This window comes from Nomascus leucogenys, chromosome 24 (assembly GCF_006542625.1).
Source record: "Nomascus leucogenys isolate Asia chromosome 24, Asia_NLE_v1, whole genome shotgun sequence".
Lineage (NCBI taxonomy): Eukaryota > Metazoa > Chordata > Mammalia > Primates > Hylobatidae > Nomascus > Nomascus leucogenys.
In genome coordinates, this window is record NC_044404.1 from 26,505,493 (window position 1) to 26,510,174 (window position 4,682).

General features: G+C 45.5%; 1 non-coding gene across 1 annotated transcript; it reads right to left on the minus strand.

Annotated features, from left to right (window-relative positions):
- Positions 1-2,880: 2,880 nt before the first annotated feature.
- LOC115833062 lies at positions 2,881-2,984 on the minus strand. Its single transcript, XR_004028515.1, has one exon. It is a non-coding gene; the product is annotated as a small nucleolar RNA U13 (small nucleolar RNA).
- Between the last annotated feature and the right edge of the window lie 1,698 nt (positions 2,985-4,682).

The window sequence follows — 4,682 nt, forward strand, 5'->3', positions numbered from 1 at the left end:
TTTCCATTTCTCCTTCTGAAATATTTGATATCCCTAAATGTGTGTGTGTGTGTGTGTGTGTGTGTGTGTGTGTGTGTGTGTGTGTGTTGGAGACAGAGTCTCGCTCTGTTGCCCAGGCTGGAGTGCAGTGGCGCAATCTGAGCTCACTGCAACCTCTGCCTTCGGTGTTCAAGCGATTCTCCTGCCTCAGCCTCCCGAGTAGCTGGAATTACAGGTGCCCATCACCGTGCCCAGCTAATTTTTATATTTTTAGTAGAGACGAGGTTTCACCATGTTGGCCAGGCTGGTTTCGAACTCTTGGCTTCAGGTGATCCACCTGCCTCGGCCTCCCAAAGTGCTGGGATTACAGGCATGAGACACCATGTCCAGTGCCTAAATTTGTTCTTTTGTGATGTCAGTATGGTTACAGCAGCTTCTAGAAGGGCTATCTGTGTTTTCTTCACCTCTAATAGGAAGATAATATCTCTCAAGGAAACTCCTTCAGAATAACATGAGAGTATCCTTTCCAGAAGCCCCAGCAAAGGTCTTTTTATATCTCATTGGCCTGAATTAAGGTCACCTGTTCATCACTGATCTAGTCAATGTCTACGGGGATAACCATGTGCCGGGCTTAAGCCAAGTTACCCCTGGATGTAGGAGTGGAGTCAACTTCCTTATGTGGTTACACATAAGAGAATATGGATCCTGTTACTAAGAGGAAAGAGAAAGACTGTTGGGCAGTCAAAACCAACAAAAATCCACTACATGATGCTGACCGCATTCAACTACTTCTGTATTAATACCTTGATCAGTACGCTAATGAAAATTTCTGTATAAATTAATGTTCACACAAAAACTTGTACATGAATGTTCATGGCATCAATATTTTTTGTTTGTGTGTCCGTTTTTTAACTCAAAGACTTTGTTTTATTACAGTACATAGACTGGGATCGATGGGAAGATGTAGATGTCGTGGGCAAACATGGTTAGCATCGTTAGCCCATCCCCATCGTCATGAATGTATCAAAGGTGCCTCTACTCTGCATCATGGTTTTCCCAGTGCCGCCCATCACCTCCCCATCCTGCATCCCAATCCTGAGACAGAGGGTGCTGAGGAGCACCCTGGCCACCATGGCCACCGTGCAACCCATTATCAAAGCCCATCTCCATGCAGTCAAAGCAGCCTGGCTGAGACTGCCCCTAGGGACCCACAACCACTGGCATCTCACTCTCAGCCTTGGTCGCTCAGCTCTCCATAGCATTGAATTCATAATAGCCAGAAAGTGGAAACAATTCTAGTGTCCATCAACTGACGGATAAACAAAATGTGACATAGCCACAAAATGGAATATTATTCAGCAATAAAAACAAGTGAAATACTGATACCTGCTATAACATGCATGGAACTGAAAACATTATGTAAGTGAAAGAAGCCAGTCACAACAGGCCACAAATTGTGTGATTTATTTTATATAAAATATGCACAAAGTAGATTAGTGATCACCAGAGGCTAAAGGAATAGGGTTTAGGGCATGACTGCTAATGAGTAGAGGGTTTTCTTTGGGGGTGAAAGAATGTTCTGGAATTAGATAGTGGTGTCAATATACTCAAAACCACTGGATTGTGCACTTTATTTTATTTATTTATTTTTGAGACAGAGTCCCAGTGAGTCACCCAGGCTGGAGTACAGTAGCGCGATATTGGCTCACTGCAACCTCTGCCTCCTGGGTTCAAGTGATTCTTGTGCCTCAGCCTCCCAAGTAGCTGGGATTACAGGCATATGCCACCATGTCCGGCGAATTTTTGCATTTTTAACAGAGACAGGATTTTGCCACGTTGGTCAAGCCGGTCTCAAACTCGTGGCCTCAAGTGATCTGCCTGCCTCAACCTCCCAAAGTGGTGGGATTACAGGCATGAGCCACCACGACTGGCCCTCTTTTTTTTTTTTTTTTTTGAGACGGAGTTTTGCTCTTGTTGCCTAGGCTGGGGTGCAATGGCACAATCTCGGCTCACCTCAACCTCTGCCTCCCAGGTTCAAGCGATTCTCCTGCCTCAGCCTCCCGAATAGCTGGGATTACAGGCATGCGCCACCACACCTGGATAATTTTTTTTTTCTATTTTTAGTAGAGACGGGTTTTCTCCATGTTGGTCAGGCTGGTCTCAGACTCCCTACCTCAGGTGATCCGCCAGCCTTGGCCTCCCAAAGCGCTGGGATTACAGGTGTGAGCCACCGTGCCCCGCCCAGGCCCTCTTTCTTAAATCAGCAATGCACATGAATGCAGACCAGCATTTTTGCAGCTAAGAACCAAAAGTATATTTGATGATTATTCTTTAGTTGGTTTATTTTGTGATTTGTCACTTGCACAGATGCCATTTGGTCACATATCATTACAGAATTGAACTGATTAGTCCATGTTTCCCTCAGTTCCATAGTATTTATTTTACTGATTTACTTGCAAAAAATTGCTTTCACTTCCTTTTCAACTTTGAAAGCAAAGGGTTCAACTATGGCTTTGAATTAGTTTTGTCTGATTACTGCTTACAGTATTTACATTGTTTTAAAAACATTATTTCCTTGTTTTCTGTTTTTGTTTTTGTTTTTTTGAGACAGAGTCTCACTCTGTTGCCTAGGCTGGAATGCAATGGCACTGCCTGGGCTCACTGCAACCTCTGCCTCCCGGGTTCAAGTGATTCTCCTGCCTCAGCCTCTCAAGTAGCTGGGATTACAGATGCCTGCCACCACACCTGGCTAATTTTTGTATTTTTAGTAGAGATGGGGTTTCACCATCTTGGCCAGGCTGGTCTCGAACTCCTGACCTTGTGATCTGCCCGCCTCAGCCTCCCAAAATGCTGGGATTACAGGTGTGAGCCACTGTGCCCGGCCCTTTTTCCTCTTTTTCATGTCAGACGGGTAATGTGCCAACATCATAACAATGTTTGTGGATGGCACATTTCACACATCCATGTGAATACCCAATCATCATGCTTATGAACTACAAAATGATCTAATTATTTCTTTATAATTAAAGGTAAATATTTTTGGCAAAAATATTATGTAAGTGGCCACTTGTTCAATAAAGAATGTGCTCAGGCCAGGCTCAGTGATTCACACCTGTAACCCTAGCACTTTGGGATGCTTGAGCTCCGGAGTTCAAGACCAGCCTGGGGAACATAGTGAAATCTCATCTCTACAAAAAGTACAAAAATTTGGCTGGTGGGGTAATCCCAGCACTTTGAGAGTCCGAGGCGGGCAGATCATTTGAGGCCAGAAGTTCGAGACCAGCCTGGCCAACATGACAAAACCCCGTCTCTACTAAAATACAAAAATTATCTGGGTGTGGTGGCACATGACTGTAGACCCAGCTACTCGGGAGGCTGAGGCATGAGAATTCCTTGAACCTGGGGGGCGGAGGTTGCAGTGAGCTGAGATCATGCCATTGCACTCCAGCCTGGGCAACAGAGCAAGACTGTCTCAAAAAAAAGAAAGAAAAATATTACAAAAATTAACCGGGTGTGGTGGCTAATACCTGTAGTCTCAGCTGCTAGGGGGCAGGCTGAGGCAGGGGATCACCTGAACCTGGGAGATCAAGACTACAGTGAGGCGAGATTGTGCCACTGCCCTCCATCCTGGGTGACAGTGTAAGACCCTGTCTCAAAAAAAAAAAAAAAAAAAAGAGTGTACTCAAAGGGTAATCAGCCACTTGCTCTGTCTGTGATATCCCTCCCAATTCTTCACTGCTAGCCATTTGTTCATCTACCAAACATTTGCCAAAGAGGCCTTTAAAAATTTATTACAGGCTGGGCGTGGTGGCTCACGCCTGTAATCCTAGCACTTTAGGAGGCCCAGGCGGGTAGATTGCCTGAGATCAGGAGTTCAAGACTAGCCTGGCCAACATGGTGAAACCCCGTCTCTATTAAAAATACCAAAAAAAAGGGCCGGGCGCGGTGGCTCACACCTGTAATCCCAGCACTTTGGGAGGCCGAGACGGGTGGGTCACGAGGTCAGCAGTTCGAGATCAGTCTAACCAACATGGTGAAACCCCGTCTCTACTAAAAATACAAAAAAATTAGTTGGGCGTGGTGGTGGATGCCTGTAATCCCAGCTACTTGGGAGGCTGAGGCAGGAGAATCTCTTGAAACCGGAAGGTGGAGGTTGCAGTGAGCCGAGACTGCGCCACTGCACTCTAGCCTGGGCAACGAGAGCAAAACTCCATTTCAAAAAAAAAAAAAATACAAAAAAATTAGCCGGGCATGGTGGCATACGCCTGTAATCCCAGCTACTCAGGAGGCTGAGGCAGGGGAATTGCTTGAACCAGGGAGGTGGAGGTTGCAGTGAGCCGAGATCGCGCCAGTGTATTCCAGCCTGGGTGACAGAGCGAGCTCAAAAAAAAAAAAAAAAAATGTATTGCAGCTTGAATAACATGAGACCCTGTCTGTACAAAAACTACAAAAATTAGCTGGGTGTGGTGGTGTGTGCCTATAGTCCCAGCTACTCAGAAATTGGAGGTGAACGGATTGCTTGAGCCCAGGAAGTTGAGGCTGCAGTGAACTATGATCACACCGCTGCACTTCAACCTGGGTGACAGAGCAAGACCCTGTCTCAGAAAAAAAAAAAAAAGTGTATTGTCTATTTTCACTTTTCTTTAGCCCACCCCCAAGCTTCAAAACTTTTTTTCTGTGTACAAAAATACAAATATTGGTTT